This window comes from Lepisosteus oculatus, chromosome 14 (assembly GCF_040954835.1).
Source record: "Lepisosteus oculatus isolate fLepOcu1 chromosome 14, fLepOcu1.hap2, whole genome shotgun sequence".
Classification (NCBI taxonomy): Eukaryota; Metazoa; Chordata; class Actinopteri; order Semionotiformes; family Lepisosteidae; genus Lepisosteus; species Lepisosteus oculatus.
In genome coordinates, this window is record NC_090709.1 from 32,802,317 (window position 1) to 32,822,504 (window position 20,188).

The 20,188-nt window shown below is 39.3% G+C and overlaps 1 protein-coding gene and 1 non-coding gene across 2 annotated transcripts in view; one reads left to right on the plus strand and one right to left on the minus strand.

The window, feature by feature from the left end:
• LOC138242549 (antigen WC1.1-like) overlaps positions 1-20,188 on the plus strand; it is a 621,195-nt gene that overhangs the window by 566,834 nt on the left and 34,173 nt on the right. The gene's annotated exons all lie outside the window — the stretch shown is intronic.
• On the minus strand, positions 7,994-8,065 carry trnaa-ugc (transfer RNA alanine (anticodon UGC)). Its single transcript has one exon. It is a non-coding gene; the product is annotated as a tRNA-Ala (tRNA).

The window sequence follows — 20,188 nt, forward strand, 5'->3', positions numbered from 1 at the left end:
ATAAGTCAAGAAATTTGCCATTACTTTCGCTCGCACTGCTGTCAGCCTGCCCATGTTGCCAAAGAAAGATTCACTCGGCGTCAACATGACAGAACAGCGATCACTTGAAAACAATGTTCCACACTCCGTAAGCAAGAACTTCAGTGTTTGCAGTCACCCGATATGCCGATAGTCAAAGGAGCGCAAAACACGAAGCGTCAAAAGACAAGATGAGTTGATGGAAAGAGCGTTGAATTGATGAGCACAAAAGTTCAGCTCGTACAATAGGCAACGAAGGTCCCAGCGTCGTCATCGCACTTGAAAGGACTGCCTTGCAGACCAAGGGCAGTGGGAGGTTGCTGTTTTGAGACGGAGGCATTGGGATGGTGGGCCGAGATCTATTTTTCTTAAGGAATTCTTCATTGTGAAAGATCTGTCCACAGGTCATCCAAAGAACTCAGGGAATCATGTGCTACTGAAGGGAGTGAAGTGCTGAAACACATGACATGCCCCCTTGATCTCAGATGCACAATTCTGCTGCAACATGCACAGCTACCGTCCACACCAGGCAGTGGGGCTTCAGCAGAATTTGCTACGCCACCTGCAATTACATATCCAGCTGCACACATATACATGGCCCTTCTGTCCTTTTCAGGATCTCAAAAAAAAGCATAGCGTGGTTTTCCTGCCACCTGATTGACCTCATCTCCCTCAGAATGTGCCCCGCCACATTCATTGCTGAAGCAGGACGGAGGCTAACGGACATGTCAGAACAGTGAGGTTCAACGATCTCTCCAAAATATTGTGGTTGTAGTGGAAGAGATATGTTTTAAATTGTACCTTGGTATTTCAAACTCTCTCTAGAATGTTATCCATTTCTATTTTATTTTGACAGGAACTGTTAAAAGGCTAATGACACTAGATGAAAAGAGAAGAAAGAAAACACAACGTTTCAGCCGTGGAGCCTTCTTCAGGTGTGAGGGCTCCACGGCTGAAATGTTGTGTTTTCTTTCTTTTCTTTTAAGCATGGAATAGACTTATTACTTGTTCCTTTGCAGCCTACACATGGTGATGCAGCTCCCCACCTGAACTGCTAATGATACTAGATGCCTGGTAGTTTGTGGTACTTGGTTATTGTCTTATGTTTGCTCAAACTGCATATGTGTTGTAGCAGCGAGGCTTATTAATAAGAAAGAATTAAGTGTTCTGAGCTTTCCCAAATGAGGCCCCATCTCTGTTCATCTCTGTGGTGCAGCCACAGAGAAACTATTCATGCAGGCTGATTTAAGGTTTCCTTTAATAAGGGACAGCTCCCAAAGGGGGATGCACTTAGCTAAGCCTGGCTATCATGATCAATGGTCATCCATTGGCGCCTATCTGTCTAGGGAGTGCCAGATGGACATCTGGACTGTATTCCTAGGTGTCAGGAGTAAATGACTCATATCTCACCTTGATCAACCAATCAGGGACTGGTAGGGCCGAGTAACCCACGTGGGACTCTGATGCCCATGGAACTTTTTTGCCAATCAACGAGCTGAAGTTCCTCCAGGTAAAAACAGGAAACACAGAGAGCCTGTAGTAAGATTCAGGAGAATTCTGTGGACTTTTCTAAAGGGAATTCAAAGGAGAATTCCAGGGCAGGACGGCCCAGGAGCAGAAGGCTCCCAAGGGCAGGACATTCTCGCAGAGCACCTCCTGACCATCCTGAGACTCAGCCCGGACAACCACAGAACGGCCAGTGTGTTCGAGTGCCAGAACTTTCCTTTGTTCTAAGAGTCTAGAGTGGAGGTTGCCAGAGAGTAACCAGCAGCAGGCCTCGTGAACAGGTAAGAACTGTGGACAGCTGAATCACTATTCAGAACTAGCTCTTCATCAGGAACGAACCGGTCCTCTTCCTGACTTGCTAGGACCCACAGTCATCTTTTCTCCTGTGCACAAACTTTGCTAGTTAAAGCCAACAATGAGCATCAGCAGCGCACCGTCGCAAGCCGCACAGCACAGCCTGGCACCGAGCCAGAGAGCGCGGATTGGACAGCAACAGCCTGCAACTGTTTCTTTGTGCCCGCAGGAGATCTGAATCCCCAGAGATTGGATGAGTATTTAACTTCAATGCATTACAGCTCGAGAATTCAATTGTTATCCAAACCAGTTGATATCAATTTAATTCCTAAGAGTTATGTACTTGTTTTGAGTATCTAATGTAGAAGTTGTAACCAAGTTCACTTTACGAAACGGTCTTAATGAATGATATACTGAACGTATGTCCTCTTGATATATGTAACTCTTTGTAACTGATTGAATATATATCTTTTGTATTCTGATAACCCTCTCGATAAGATCTGTTAGGTTTATATGCATATTCTATGTATTAATAAATGTATCCTCGTGTATTAGTACCTGCGTGTGCGTTGTTTGAGTTATGTCGCATGGTTGGATTCTAAAGCCATCAAAAGAATCAACTTTGTGATTTACTGCTACAATTAATAGTTGTCTCAGTAAATGCCCAAACCCTACAGAACTGGTACCTTCAGAGAGCCACTATGATTACATATTTGGCGTCCCTGAACCGGTTTTCCCTACAATGTCTATTATGTAATGAACCGCACCTGAAAGCAAACATTGGGTCTGTTTCCTTTGTTTTCCAGCATGAAATAGCAAATCGTTACAAAAAGTACCTGCTAATGTCCAATAGCGTTTTTTTTTTCAAATTACATTTTCAGGCTTCAGACACTTTTTAATAAAACAAAAGTGTCCAGAAACTCCCTAACTTTCAGGTTTGCTTGAACCTGTATTAAAAGAAGTTATTTGAAACTTCCGGGATTCCATTCTCTGATGTAGCTGTCTCTAAAGACGGATGTGATGTTTCGCAGATGTGAACTGTGCCTTCTCTCTTGTGTTCAAGGGTATTCGCTGTGTGAGATCCTAACTGTATGTCCAGTAGGGCTCTATTTTGTTTAGATTATCTATGTGGTGTACAGATAGAACTCAACTACATGGTGTGAATTCCGTGTTCAGGACAAGCAGAACCTGAAAAACTAAAAGCAGACCTCGACATAATTTGAACACACAGCCTTCTGATGTGGAGTCAGGCATGCTACATTTGCGCCACAAGGTCACAGCTATAACCACAGAAACCAAAATAGTTAGAAATATTGAACACAACCGTTGTTCCCCAAGAAGGAAAGCTGTTTAACACTGATGTCACACCTTTTTAATCAACCCAGATTGTGAAGACAACTCTGCCCTGTCAAAAGAAAATGTTGCACAAAAGTTGGAAAGCACACTCTGAATCCATCTGTACTGTATATTTGATTTCCGCGAACCGTTCAAGGCTGCTTGGTGCTTCGCAAGCAAGTCATTTAACTTCATTTTAATATGGATGTAACCATAAATGTTCTTAAGCATGTTGTAATTTTGTCGTACTTTTTAAAACATTTTAACTTTGGACGCACGACAACTATTATACCTTGTGATACATGCAAGACATCTGTAAACGAAGATGTAATTACAGTCAAATTGGCAATTAACAGAAAACCACAATTTGTATAATATTATTTCTCTATGTCGATGATCAGTTGAAGGATTTGAAGAAACGATATAATATTATTCCTCGATATCAATGATCAGTTGAAGGATTTAAGGAAACAGCAGCGATAGAAGGTGATTTTAGTTTTGAACCCATCTTTACACCTCAATAATCCATGTGTCCTCGAAAAAAGAAAAGACAGGCATGTTTTGAGTCTCATAATGATCATCTTCTCGATCCAAAGAAACGTATAAATTTGATTGCTTCCATAGTATTTTGGATTTTCTTACGAAGATCTCCCGAAGTATTGCCAGGATCTATATTTAGCGTTCTGTAGTGATAACACAGCTGATATTGATTGAGTAGAAATCTATGATGTATAGACAACTTTATCTGAAGCGAGAAATCCAAGAATGCTACTTATGAAGTGTTAGGATTCATACCAAGATATACTTTTTGTTTTCAACCCAAAATGCTGCTATTGCATTACACATTATGTGAACATTACCAGTTTTGGTAGCTTCTCTGCGCGAAACTAATTTTCAAAACTGAAACTAATTACAAAATTACTTAAGATCAACCATGACAAAAAATTATAAATCAGGACTAATATTAATATGAACTCATATTACTACAGAAGAAAAGATTTAACTGAAATATTAATAATACTATGCAAGCCTAAAAAGTAGAACAATTCAATTTATATAACTTTTATTTTTTTATATTTTGAGAAACGGGCTCACACACCGGAAGACACTAACGTTTCTCTTCGTTTGAGTACGTGAATAACAGTTTAGCCCAAAATGTTTGGAGTCCAGAGGGAGGACTCGCTCGCTGAATGATCTCTCAAGAAATCCCTGGTGAGATTCAAAAGGTGTTTTTTTCAACAGCCACGAAAAGTTTGATGATCTTCTCTGGATTTTCTGAATATGACGTTAAATTAGTTCAAATCAGTTGGTAGTTAACAAAACTAAATGCTTTGGAGGTACATTTAAAACAGCAGAGCAACACTGTAGCACTTCGAGTGTGCCTGAGTTTAATTGTGTAAACCTGGCTCTCTATGAACACGAGCAAAGAGTTCTCACTCAACAGAAGACTGTGATGTTAGCACAGTAATATAAAGCACCTGGAGATGCGGGGGATTGAACGGATTGTTATATGCTTTAAGTGATGGCTGTACGCACAGAAAAAATCGACAGTACTGATGATTTTTTTTTTTTTAGTTGAAGCACAGATTCTTTCCAAGATAATGGATAAAGGCAACTCAGTGGATACTCTAGTAGAATGTGGAAGACCGTTCACCTATGTAACCAACGCAACCATAGGAACAACTTCAAGAAGCAAAATCAATTCCCCATTTAAATTTGACATGTGAGGTATGTTTTGTGACTGCTTGATGTAAACCCTATGATCTCTTTTGTACTTGGACAAGTTATTTCTGATGGAGCGTTATCCGCAAATATTTAATAAGCTTTACCCCTGCCGATGATTCGGCGTGAAGTATCACAGACAACTGCTTTCACAGACAAAAACAGCTCACCACCACAGCCAATATTAAATGTAGTTGCTGGCACACTACAATGTGCACTGTGTAGAGAAAACCGGTTCAGGGACGCCAAATATGTAATGTAGTGGAAATCTAATGAGTTAATTGATTCTTAAAAATGTAGAGAGCTTTGCAAAAAAATATATTGGTGCTTTTAGATAATATTTCAAGGATATAACTGCTATGCTACAGTATGTGCAGAATTTTAGAAAACAGTTCGTCAACAAAGTACACTGTTTGGGTTAGTTTAGAAGACAATGTACCAAAACAATATATGCTGTCTGGGTCATTAGAATTAGCTAAAAGTAACAGATAAACTTTGAATAACAAATCTAGTGTTTTTCTCTCGCTCTATGAGGTAATTTTTTTTCTTTTAGAGAAAGGGGAAGTTTTAGAAGGGACCAAGTGCTGAACTTTTTTTACAGCGCAAAGTCTTATAAAACCCTGTACTGCTTGTAACTAACTGAGTCTCTGATGCACTTTGCGAAGTGGCAGCAGGGCTCCCAATATTGCAATATTGAAATAAAGACCTTACTCAGGTGAGAACTCTCTCTTGTGGCTTCCTTGATAGTTAAATTTCCACGACAGTAATCATAGTGGCTTTCTGAAGGTACCAGTTCTGTAGGGTTTGGGCATTTACTGAGACAATTATTAATTGTAGCAGTAAATCACAAAGTTGATTCTTTTGATGGCTTTAGAATCCAACCATGCGACATAACTCAAACAACGCGCACACACAGGTACTAATACACGAGGATACATTTATTAATACATAGAATATGCATTAATACCTAACAGATCTTATCGAGAGGGTTATCAGAATACAAAAGATATATATTCAATCAGTTACAAAGAGTTACACATCAAGAGGAAATACGTTCAGTATATCATTCATTAAGACCGTTTCGTAAAGTGAACTTGGTTACAACTTCTACATTAGATACTCAAACAAGTACATAACTCTTAGGAATTAAATTGATATCAACTGGTTGGGATAACAATTGAATTCTCGAGCTGTAATGCATTGAAGTTGAATACTCATCCAATTTCTGGGGATTCAGATCTCCTGCGGGCACAAAGAAACAGTTGCAGGCTGTTGCTGTCCAATCCGCGCTCTCTGGCTCCGTGCCAGGCTGTGCTGTGAGGCTTGCGACGGTGCGCTGCTGATGCTCACTGTTGGCTTTAACTAGCAAAGTTTGTGCACAGGAGAAAAGATGACTGTGGGTCCCAGCAAGTCAGGAAGAGGACCAGTTCGTTATGATGAAGAGCTAGTTCTGAATAGTGATTCAGCTGTCCACAGTTCCGACCTGTTCACGAGGCCTGCTGCTGGTTACTCTCTGGCAACCTCCACTCTAGACTCTTAGAACAAAGGAAAGTTCTGGCACTCGGACACACTGGCCGTTCCGTGGTTGTCCGGGCTGAGTCTCAGGATGGTAAGGAGTCGCGCTGCGAGAATGTCCTGCCCTTGGGAGCCTTCTGCTCCTGGGCCGTCCTGCCCTGGAATTCTCACAGAATCTTGTTGAATCTGAATCTGAATCTTGTCGAATCTCTCAGGCTCTCTGTGTTGCCTGTTTTTACCTGGAGGAACTTCAGCTCATTGATTGGCTGAAAGTTCCATGGGCATCAGAGTCCCACGTGGGTTACTCAGCCCTACCAGTCCCTGATTGGTTGATCAAGGTGAGATATGAGTCACTTAGTCCTGACACTTAGTAATGCAGTCCAGATGTCCAACTCGCACTCCCTAGACAGATAGGCACCAATGGATGACCATTGATCATGATAGCCAGGCTTAGCTAAATGCATCCCCCTTTGGGAGCTGTCCTTGGACCTTAAATCACCTTGCATGAATGGTTTCTCTGTGGCTGCACCACAGAGATGAACAGAGAAATGAGGCCTAATTTGGGAAAGCTCAGAAACACTTAATTCTGCCTTATTATTAAGCCTCGCCGCTACAACTGGCTCATAAGTGATTTCGGCAGACGTTGCTCCCTATGTAAAGCTGAAAGTGCCAAAGAGCATTTCTGTTGAGAAAACATTTTTTTCTGCATTGATGTTAAGCTTAGGGAGCCTGTCTTTTTGAAATTCTTTCTTTAAACACCGTCTGCAGCCTCCAGAGAGACTAACAAATATTTTTTTTGAGAAAATGTCTCACACATCAGAAGACACTAACGTTTATCTACGTTAGAGTATGTGAATAAAAGTTTAACTGAAAAAGCTGTAATTGTGATTTTGCAAAAATTCAATAAATTGTCCATCAACAGTAAGAAATTATTAAGAAAGTAAGAAATTGTTTTATTTAATAAACTTTAAGACATGAAGAGAGTTTACAGGTTATATCCTTCGCTTTGTCAATTAACTTAAGTGTTCAGGATCCAAGCTCGTGTGTGGATGATTGTGTTTCTTGAATCTCTTTAATCATCAAATGTTGTTGTTTAGTCCATCAGTTTATTCTCGGGTTGTACCATAGATATTTTATACACTCAATACTTTTCATGCTCTTTTGCCTTTTCCTTCACATACGTAAAAAGTTCAAAGTGTTCTTGTTGCTGTGCTCCACACCTACACGAGAGCACCTGTAACAGTTACAGGACACGCAGTGAAGAATTCGCACAGCTTTCAGCTCAGTGCGGAGTGCGGAGTCCAGAGGGAGGACTCGCTCGGTGAATGATCTCTCAAGAAATCCCTGGTTAGATTCAACAGGTGTCTTCTTCAACAGCCACTAAAAGTCTGATGACCTTCTCTGGATTTTCTGAATATGACGTTAAATTAGTTCAAATCATTTGGTAGTTAACAGACAAAATGCTTTGGAGGTACATTTTAAACAGCAGAGCAACACTGTAGCACTTTGAGTGTAATTGTGTAAACCTGTCTCTCTATGAACACGAGCAAAGAGTACTCACTCAACAGAAGATTGCGATGTGAGCACAATAATATAAGACACCTGGAAATGCTGGGGATTGAACCCAGGACCTCATACATGCAAAGCATGCACTCTACCACTGAGCTACATCCCCTAGGGTGCAGGTTGTGGAACTGATGTAAAGATGTGCATATGTTCACTGAACACAATCCACCCTTCACGAAGAATGCCTGCAGTTTCCCACTTTCGTGTTTCTTCTACTACAAAGTAAATTCATGGGAATGAAGAAATAAGGAAGGGAAAATAATCGCATCGAAGCTTCCAGAGACTGGGCAAAATGAACAATTTATTTTTATATCCAGTCACATGGGCGACTGGTTGATTCTTCAGCAGGGGAGTGCGTTTTTCTACCTCCTTACTCGACTGTCTTTCAATTATGTTTTCTTTGAAATCTTTTTGCATCTTTTAAGTGCTTGCGATTAAATTACGCATAGAAAAACAGCAGTACAGTTGATGTTCATGGACGGATGCACACAACTCCAGTTTTTTCATTGCAATTGAGTTCAGAGCTGGAGCTGATCTCCAAAAAACACTGTTTTGGGTAAGTTGTCGAAATTCGCATGAGGCTGCAGACAACTTACCCAAAGTGTTTTCTATAGCTTTCAGGTGCAGTTCATTTATATAAAGGAATGTAAGTGGTATAAACGCAACAAGCCAGACGGCAGTCGAACCTCTAATTTTCTGACGCGAGGCCTGACGCGTTATTCATTACGCCACTGACACTGGTATTGTAGGGCTAAAAAAATACGTTTTCTACATTTGTGTCTGTTTAAAAATCACTCTAAAAAAGACAAAGGGTTTGTGTGTCGCGCTAAAATTCTGCTTCATTTCGAATGCAAATAAAAACCGTTTTGTTCCAAGAAATCATACATTTGTCCCATCCTTCATACTATACTTCTCTCTTGTAGTGGTAAAGCATTTTGATTTAAACTGAACAATATATGAAGGTTTCATCTATACACTTACACATAATAAGTATACGAATAAATACTGGGAAGAAGCCGCAGCTCAGGTATTAGAGAGATTTAAAATCGAATCGGAGGATTTAGAGTCCAGAGTGCAAACCGACAGCTGACACAGGTCTTTTATAGAACCGTTTTGATTTCCTCTACTTTGTCCCCGTGACGTCATTGTCCTGCTCGCAGCCGAGCCCGACACACGTCTGATTTTTGTCGCTGGGCGCACACCCTGCGGTCCATGCGGGTCCTAATACCCCCAGTACAATGACGGGGATACTAAACTGTAAACAGGTGCCGTCCTTCGGCTGAGACGTAAAACTGAGGTCCTGACTCTCTGTCAGCATTCAGGAGAATGGTGGTGGTGGAGGGGAGTCCCCATTACCTGTAAAGCGCATTGAGTGGAGTATCCAGAACAGCGCTATATAAGTGTAAGCAATAATGATGATGATGATTATTATAATGTAAAATGCAATAAAAAAATCAATATTTGATTCAAAATAGATTAATGTAAAAACTGATAAAGCTAATGCTTTTTTCAGGGCTATATCTACTTTTTTTTTAAAAAAAAGCGAAGTCTGTCGCAATTGTGAAAGTTAGAGAATGTGTACCAGCGGGTGCCTTCATATCGCGAGCGTCAGTCTGGCCCGTAGCTGCGAGAAGGTTAAAAGCGCCCAAGTGATCTGTCTTTCGTCAAAGTAATTGCCGGAGCAGTAAAACGCAGAGCACCATCCAGCAGCTGTAAACGATATTCGGGGAAGAGCTGATTCTGTTTTCAGCACAGGCAGTGAGAATGAGCGCAGTCCGGCTCCCAGCAGAATCCATCCTGGTTTGGTTACAGTGCGTCTGAGGCTCTTTGGATCGTAACGTTAAAAAAAAAAACAATTGCTCACATCGTGTGACTTCCACGACAGGAAGGAAAGATATCACTTAAAAAATCAGAACTGAAGATTTGGGACCTGGGCCTCAATTTGATCAAATTATTAAAATAATAATGATCAAAATGTCAGATTATGTTTCTGCAACATTTCGTGCACAGTACGCCATTTTTATCTAAAACAGTCACAACGAGGGCTTTACACGCAGTCTGGGGTATTTTCCCCTTTTATATTTTTGCCACTTTATATCGAACCTGTTATACTCCCAGAAGTGCACAGTAGCTTTTACTTAATAAAAATGTACAATTCACCGCTAGTATAAACAGATGTGTGCCGTGTTTGCCTTTGTGAGCATTTGTTTAAAAAATAAGTTCACAATACGATAAAAACACAGAAAGCACAAACTTTATAATACAACGATACAAAATCAATACCAAATCATTATGCCAATTATCCTTTGAAAACAGAGAACACCTTTATATCTACAAAAAAAACTTGACATTTGTATGTATTTTTGAATTACAAAGCAGACAGTGTAGTCCCTTAATTCAAAGATCAGATCTTGGCCAAAACAAGACAATCAGACGTGGGCTGAATTCGGAACAGGAGCCTCCTCTTCGTCGTTTATTGAGCTTTTGATCAATGTCTGAATGAAACAGATTCGCTCTTTTAACTCTTTGATTAAAGTACACAAAAAGCACCTTTTTTCGAGCCAGAATCGAAACAGCAACCTAAGGATTCCCCGTTGAGTCCATACTCCTCCGTTCTACCAACTGAGCTATCGAAGGGATAACAGACATTGCTCTCTTGCACATACTGCCCAATGTAGTGAAATGTTCCGGGTGATTTAAATCCCACTTCGACATCAAGTTTCCAACTCGTTTCCTTAGTCTTGTTTACCTTGAATTTAAGCTACGAACCAGGATTCTACTGTATAAACTTCCAGGGATATTACAAAATGTTTGATGGGGCATCAATCATTCCAGGCAGAAATTGACTCCTTTTTTTTCTCGAGGGATCATATTAAACATTTCATTAGTATCGAGAGGAGGATCACCATGAGACACAAAACAGTTTCTGTCTTTATTAGAAAGTAGCGTTTGTCCTACATTAATAATATTTTCGTGAAAATACAGAAGTTGTAAATTTTAAAATGTATATTTGAATCGAAATGTGGTTTTGAGTTAAATAGTAGCGTGTTCATGTAATTAGTTTGTGTTTGTCATTACTATATATATATTGCCATGTTACTAGAATTTGTAACTGAAGTTTACTAGTTGTGTTTTTCATGATGATTAGACATTTGTTGATTACAATATTGTATATAATGAATAATTTGAACTGTATAATTTTCAGGTGTGAATAATTGTATATGTTAAGAATAAATTTCTAAAACAAATCATTGGCTTTATTTACTTGTTTCTACACCTATAAAATTCTTTCTTTGATGTATAATAGACCTTTAACTATATATGTATAATAGTCCTCTAAATTTATCCGTATAATAGAACTCCAACCATTTATGTATAATAAACATATAATCATAGATGTCTAATTGACGTATAACGATACACGTATATTAGAATTTCATTCTAGACCAGTTACGGAGCACATTTACACGTCTGGTATGCGTTTAATAGTCGTACTGTATATTCTACATCTTTTGCCCACTGGGATGTGCCGATTTTAATTTAGCAAACCAAGATACACATTTTCTAATGCAGCCTTAATTACAAGACAGTTTGTTTCTCGAAAATGTAAAAAAGAGAAAAACGAGTATATATGAATGACAATTTTTCAAAGCTGAAGATTTTACTTTTGAAAAATTGACATCTTATGTATGCAGATGCATTCGCTGGTTTTAGAACTTTGGTGTGCTTCCTGAATCATTTTCAGTGTTATAAACTGGGTGTGGAGGTAGCGATCACTTTGTAAAGCAGTTGATAGGCTGGAGCTGTTAAGACTACTCCTGTTATTTCTCAAATGCTTCCATAATTTTTCGTTTACGCTACGACGCGAGTACAGTATGTACGTGTTTGATTTTCGTTTCACTGATTCTCATTGAAGATTTGGGAATTAACGACGAAAGAATCAGTTGCCTTGGAAAGCAGAAGGTTTGGTTCTCAACGATATTGAAGACACGCCCATGTAGAGCAGCGTGTGATGATTTGTACTTTAAAAGACCAAGTGCTCAAAGTGACGTCTGCGTTTACCGTTGAGACTTTTCATCTCGGGCGCACTTTTAGAAATCAAAGATAGAGCAGTTTTGTTGAATCACTCTGCAGCCACCGTCAGCAGAGTGGCGCAGCGGAAGCGTGCTGCGCCCATAACCCAGAGGTCGATGGATCGAAACCATCTTCTGCTATGTACATTTTATGCACGATTGATAAGCACACCATCAGTTTAATGAAGTGTGTATGCAAGCTTCACACTTACAGTACTCTTTCATCTTTACCAATAGCAGATGCCCAAATGTATCTTTGGCTGTTCTGCGATCTTTCATAGTTTCCTCAATTCCTTCAAATGAACATCCATATCAAAGCAATTATGTATATATATATATTACAATTAAGGTACATATTAAAAATATCAACGCACATTTGTATAATGCTCATTTAATGATTGTCAAGGATTGTCAAGTTCTCCAACAAATCTGTGTTCTAATTTTAAAATATTTTTGCTAAGGATACAACGGGTGTATAAATGAATTCTCCCAACAGCCAGTTAAAGAAAAATTCCACACGTGAAGATGGTTTTCTTGGACATTGACTTAGGTACTTAATTGTTTACTTGTTGTAGTTCCACACGAGTAAAACACGAGGATTTCCTGCAACATTCAAGAGGGTTTGCGAAGAAATCCCTTCAATTTTTAGCGGAGATTTTGTTTACATCATCACAATTTGAAGCGCGTCCCTGAGTGCGTTTGACCCACCAGCCCTTTATTTAACAGTTGCACAGGGACACATTCCCATTGCTTTTCACAACTCACATGCTTGTAGTTAAAGAAAATAAAATACTGTCATTTTCCTGCCAGCTGGCAGTATTTCTTCTGCACTGACCAAGAGTAACCAAGAACTTCATTTAATCTTTCATTTAATCTTTCGCAGGCTGTAATTTCAGAATACAGAAAAGGGAGTATCAGTGAATACATGTATTAAGCTAAATCAGGCCGACGAAGATGCACTGCTGTTGTTTTTCTCCACTTTTCATTAAAAGGAGAAACAATCACTGGCATTTTTTGCAGCATTTCTTCTGTCCTGATAAGCAAGATTTTTATTTTATCTTTTAGAAGTTGTATGAATTTCTTGAAGTTCAGAAACAACTTGTTCCATAAAAGAAATGAACACTTGCTTCAAAGTAAATCAAGACGTATGTCTCTCTCGCTGTGTGTCCTCTTATCTGCCCATCTCTCTCTCCTCTTCTTTCTGGCAGTCTGTGCAGAGTATCTGAAGGGGATGTAACACCACTTGGCAAAGAAGAAAAATTCTCAGAGACAGAATAAAAAATCATTATTCTCTTTTCAGTCAGATTCACAGCTCAGACTCACACTCAGACAGAAGCTCAACTCCGTACTGCTCTCTATCCTCACAATCCAGAACCAGAACATATTCAGGCAATCAGTGCTGCTACATGAACAATATCAGACAGAACAGCCTGGACTCAGGTCACATCTCCCCCTTTTCTCCTTTCTCCCAGCCCTCTTAGAGACATAAAAGAGCTCCTGGTTCTCCTCTCTGTGAACTGGGCTCAGGGCTCACTGATCTGGCAGCTGTGGGCTCTGTTCCAGGGCAGAAGCAAGAAGTTTCTATTAACCCTTTCCAGGACTTCCAGCCCTTCAGTATTACTTTCTTTACTGTATATCAGCCTCCAAACATGTTTTTTAAGTGTTTTATAACACAAGTGAGTGTGGAATTATCTTTGTATTTATGTAATAAACACCAGTATTGACACTCTGATCAGTATATTGATTATTAGTAGCCAAAGGCCGATGGTCATAACTACAGTAGTGACCAGTTGACCAGTCTGTAGCTCTGAGCAGTGCTCTGGTGATTCTACACCAGCCCTGGGATTCAGCTGCTCTCACATGTGTCTCACAGTCTTATAAATGTACAATTAGATGAAGTCTTGTAACAGTTATACAGTTAATTTAAATCATCAGACTACCTATAGAGCTGAGAGCTGGGTGAAAATAAAACCAGGATACACATTTTAATGAGTACATGAGTACATGAGTCTAATCCTCCTGGCTTCTACATGTATACTCTGATGATTCGTGTAAAACCCTTAAAAGCGCTTATTTCAGGGACTCGTGCTCATTCTCTACTGCTCCACACGGGTATGCTTTGTAACACATTAATCTGTGAAGTAAACTATTTTTTTTCTGTTTAATGAATTTCATTCCTCCGTTTGTCTCTCTCCTTTTCCAAGTGTTATAAATCACCTCTCTTCACAGCCCGGTTTAGTTTTTTTGGAGATGTTATATTTGTATGAAAAGCCCTCCGGGCTCCGGACAGGTGTCTCCTCCAGCAGAGATGCGCTATTTAAAAAAAAAAAAATAAACGTATAGAATTTACAAATATAACTTCAACCAGAGGATCAGAAACAGGTACAAGAGAAAAAAACAAACCGAAAAAAAACATTTAACCACCAGAGGTAATGAAGTAAATTATGTGATCAAATTGTATTTTTACATATATCATGTTTTCCTTGCTCAGTTGTTTATAGAACTTAAATAGTGTTTCAACATGCATGTGTTTCCTGTATAAAATAAAAATCAGCACTCACTTTTTTACATTAAAAAAAAACCGCTTTTCTTTTTAAAACATTTCGAGTACCTCTGGCATTCATAAAAAAGACACAAAAGCAGCAGAGACACGCTCTGCTCTGTCAGAATGAGCGCTGTGACGTCACAGACACCAGCCGGAGCGCCGGGATCAGAGAGAGAGACCGGGGGAGGCGCACGGAGCGCACGGAGAAGAGTTATTGATCACTTATCTATCGACAACCAATTATTTCAACTGAAGAACCGTAGAAAAATCGATTAACTTCACGATTGGTGAGTACTGATTCTTTTCTTGACCCTGTTTAAGTATCTAGAAAACAGTTAATAAAGACTGTATCGACCAATTACCATAGTGCGTTTAGGGTTAATAATATTCAATCCGAAATTACACAATGATTATTCATATTATTATTTAGGTAACTGTATCCTAGAGCTAGAAAATGATATTTCAAGTTAATAAATGTATGTAACAGTTTAAATGCATTTTTCCAGTGTTTATAAATCATAAGAATGGTAACCACGGTGACAGGCGCCCCGTCACTGCACGCGTCTAAGTGTCTCGCATTTGTCACAGAGAGCGGTGTGACGTCACGAGCAACGAGCAGCAACTAATACTAATATCAGTGTCTTCATGTTAATATTAGTGAGAGTACAACTGGTAGTTTTAATGCTAGTGTTCATGTGAGTATTAATGACAGTAGCACTACTGATTGTTTTAGTTTTAATGTTCATATTCATGTTAATATTAATTCTAATTATAGTGTTACTGTTAGAGTATTAACACTAGTAGTAATGTTAGTTTTAGTAACAGCATTACTGTTATTATTAGTAGTTTGTGTCAGTGTTAGTGATAGTGTTACTGTGGTAGTATTAGTAGTATTTATATTTGTGTTAGTTATTGTGTATCTGTAGATAAGTGTATTTGTGGTATCTGTGCGTGTGTAGGTGCATGTCTGGGCGTGTGTGGGCTGTTAGTGTGTGAGCATGTGGGGTCTCTGAGTGTTTGGTGTCTATAAGTGTGTGTCTGTGAGTATGCGTAGTGTCTATTTGTTTCTGTGAATGCTTGCCTGTGAATGTGTGTGTATGGTGTGTGTCTGTGAGTGTGTGGTGTCTGTCAGTGTGTAGTTTTATATTTGTAAGTGTATGTGTGGGTATGTCTGTCAGTGTGTAGTGTCTGTGTCTATGTGAGTATTAATGATGATAGCATGTGTGAGTGTATACATGTGAGTGTGTGAGTGTCTGATTGTGTGTATAAATGTGTAATGTGTCTGTGAGTGTAAATCTGTGTGAGAGTGTAGGTGTACACTTTGGGGCAAAACAGGAGAAGGCCCTGTCACCCATAGAGTGTAGATGGACTGGGGGACAGATAGAAAAACACAATTAGAAGAGCGAAGGTTGTGAGGTGGGGAGTAGGGCGATAACCCAGACAGGTACTGAGGTGCCAAGCCATGGAGAGCCTTATAGGTGAGCATGAGGATTTTGAAGTTGACAGGAAGCCAGTGCAAGGATGTGATCACAATCCAGTGCTAATTTCTTTCTTGTGGTTGCTGGTTCATTTTCAACTGTGGACTCTTAAGAAGTCCTTTATTTGACTTGATCAAAACCAATTCTTAGAGGATTTCGAAAGGTTGAATCAAAATGTTACATGACCCCAGTGGGATTCAAACCCACAACCTTTGAATGACTTCATTCTATCAAGGCCTAGAAGTCCAAAGCACTCTCCATTGCACCACAGAGCCAACCGCTACATAGTGATATAAAACAGTTACAGAAAGCTTCTCCCGTTGTCTTTAAATTAAGCTCCATAAATATTGACAATGAGTGGCCTGTTGTCTACGAATAGATACCGCTGGGATTTGCACCCAGGGTCTCCTGGTTTTTAGTGAGGCGTCTTAACCAGCTAAGCCACGGCGCCAAACCTGCTAAATGTTATCCACAACTTCAAACACCTGTGAGAAACGGGCAACTGCAGTGTTACGCCTGCTGGTAAGTGTTACGCCTGCTGGTTACGCCTGCAGAGTTACGCCACAGATAATCCTTTTTTGAAGTTTAAGGAGAGGATTTCTTTGTCAATTCAATTAAACGTTTCAGAAATGCTGAACGATTGATGTGTTTCACACGCAGTGCGGGCTCTCCTTTGCTTACAAATATTTTTTTTTACACCAATTTACTCAACTACGATTTTTGCTGAGCATTTTGTTTGATAGCTTCCTATTGTATACTGCACTGATTTCTGTATTGTTTAATTTCCCTGTTGATTTTAATTTCTTGTTTTCTAAGACAATCAGACCAGCTGTTCTGACCTTACCTTGCACTGGAGCCACTCTTTTCTTTCTAAAGGCGTGGAGAGAGATGCTACAGCAGGTAACACCCCATGAGAAACATCATGAGCATCTGTAAAAGCTCTGTACCTGCCCGCTCCCCACACCGACAGATTTAAAGGGACATTCTGAAGTATAGAAACATTTTATAGTTGTAGTTCTCCTTCAACTCCACCCGACAACAGAGGTAATTTTTAATACAGGAGTAAAGGCACACTGCACATCTGCAAAACATCATGTACAGGTTTAGGGAGAGCGACATCAGTGATTGGAAGGTAGGAAGTTTCGGGTCACTTTTTTATAATAGATTCAAGCAACCCTAAATACCTTTTCAAGAAACATTTCAGAATCCGTGTCACATCCAGTACGATTGCTACACAGGTCTACAGAATACTATCAGAATACTGTTATTCTGAATACAATCAGAATACTATATAAAACACACCGCCCAAAACATTTCTAAAACAGGAATTACACGTTAGGAATGCGCCCTCCTTTATACATTAAATAAAAGGTCTGAAGCCTGCTCCAAAGAAGAACTATATTCAGAGCTGACAAAGACGTGATAGGAAACATCTCGGAAAACGAAGGTGCATTCATTTTCAAGCATCACACACCTAGAGCTGAACCCGGTGTTCTCTGAAAAAGTAAGATGTTGTGAGTGTGGCTGGGTGGTCTAAGGTGCTGGGTTTGTGCTCCAATTTCTTTGCAGGGGTAGGTTTGAATTTCTCTGCTGCTAAGTGTTTGTGGGTTAAGACAATTCTTCTATAGCGAGTTCAATGGGTAAAAGCTTTGCTTGACAGTCTATCAAGAGACTGAACTAAGTGTTTCAAGATAGTCTTTGTCAGCTTAACATCAAGGCAGAAAAAAGCCTCATTTTTTCTTCCTAACAGCAATGCTCTTTGGTCCCTTCAGCGTTATGCAGGGAACAACATCTGTCGTGATCACTTTTGAGTCAGTGCGAATCGTAGTGTGCCGTAGTTGTTTTTAAAATTGGTTTTGTCGGCATGCTGCATTTGTCTGTGAAACTTTAATGCTGTGCTTTTTCACACCGAATCGTTGGCAGGACCAAAGCTTATTCAACCTTTGCACTCAGCACTCAATCAGAAATACAGATGCAGCCATTCAAAGTGCGTGGTACAAACACGTGCCGCAGGCATTTCCCCTACGTCATAATGCGTCATACCACGGTACGTGATTGGCTGGCCAAAATGACCGACAGGGGCACTTGTGGTGCGTTGGTCGGTCGTGGAAAGATTTAATCATTTAATGTCTTTACTGTGCACATTTTAATCTGCTTAGTATTGAATATTTTATGGAATTTTACCACTGAAGGGAAATTTTAGTAGCTGAGCATAAAAAGAATAGGAGCATAACGCATTTGAAGATCATAAACGATATTAATTTAGGAACATAAACATATTATGTAAATTGTATATGGCTGGTCTCGGTACTTTAAAGAAAAAATACACACCAGTGTTCCATTTCTCCCTAAAAATTTTAAGCATCAAAGTCTTAAATGTGGTTATTTTGGAAACGTTTTTACGTGCTCCTTGCTTCCTCTGACCATGCTACTGGACGTTTATACAGTATACAGTACTCTGTGAGAAAAGTGATAGTTTTAAGCTTTTCTGCGAATACGCTCGATACCGGAGTAAACAAGCATACTTTTAGAATTTGATTAATATATATAATTATATTCATGTACTGTAACACAAACAGTAGTATATACTGTACACATACAGTGTCTATTGATATGTGTAGGGCTGTCTCACCACTTGTCATGTGAGTGGTGTGATGATTTAAATGCCTGACTTATAAGTGGGAGGTTAGCTGTTCAAATCCAGCTAGCGCCACAATTTTTCTTTATTATATTATGGACAATTAATTGACTTTTTTATATTTCTAAATATCACAACATGTTCAAATCTAAGTCATTTTTTAATAACAATGAGTAGTCACCGTCTTTCCCTCTGAATCGCTCCAGTAGCAGGAACCTGTATCGTGTGGGGATCCCTTTAGATCTCCCTTCAGATTTAAAAGGTTATTAATATAATCTTCGGTGTCGCATCTTCCCAGTTTAGCTGATCTTTTGCTGCCTATGCATGCTTACACAGCTGCCTATGCATGCTTACACAGCTCCCTGACTTGACTGAGAAAGCTTTAGTGAACTTAATATTTTTATTATCAACAAATTGTAAATACGACGTTTACAGTGGCGTTATTAACTTTTCACTTGAGTGTATGGAGGAGTGTCAGCTGTCAATGAGAGCAGATGGAGAGCAATGGAGGCTGTATGCGTTACAATATCAACATTTACTGTCAAACTTTAAATCAACAATTGATTTAAAGACGATCTGTCAAAGTGCAATGAAATACAATATCGTTGTTGTTGTTATTGTTGTTTCTATCCTGTAAAGCGCTTTGAGAAGCCACCTTTAAAGACGCTATATACAATAAAGTTCATTATTATTACTATTGTTAATTTGCTGGACAGAGAGGTGAACATTATTATGCAGAAGACATTTACGATTTACGTTACATATTGTGAATCTATAAAGACATTTAATTAAACACGTGTTGCAATTTAAATGGAAATCTCTCTCTTTCTAAAATAATTAAAAGTCTAAACAGTATCAACTTGAATTCTTATCTCTATTAATGTAACTATCAAGTGGTATTGAATAAATACAGCTTTTTAGTATTGATTACACTTTTCTAAAATATATTTAAAAAAACTCCCTTCTTCTTTAAAACACTATACGCCAGAAAATGTGTTTGACGCTGTTGTAACAGAAAGAATAAGGTTCTGGATCCCGAGATGAAGTAAAACAGATGAGTTTATTCCATGCAAGGAACAATAAAGCCGAAGTCTTGTTTCCCGCAAGAAACAACAAAACCGAAGTATTGTTCGATGTGCCGGTACAAACTTTTAGGTTATATAGTCCTTCCTTGCTGCTTTGGACGTCATTCAGTGTTATGGTAAGGGGGGTCATGGTATTTGGCCAATTAAGAGGCCCTGGCCAAATGGTCAGTTTAAGATTATGCCCCCAGGGGGTTCCTGGCTCGCATCTGGAATCCTTATCAGTTAACCCCCTTTCCTGCCATAAACCCCTGTTGCTTAGAAGTCTAATTTTCAGGCAGAACTGACTTATGTTAACCATTTTTACATCTTGTCTCTTACATCAACGCATTAGCAGGTTAAAGCGATTCCATTGAGGAGCCGGGCGCGAGAATTGTTTCGTTCCTTGATTTTCTGATCTGCAAGGCTCTTTGGCT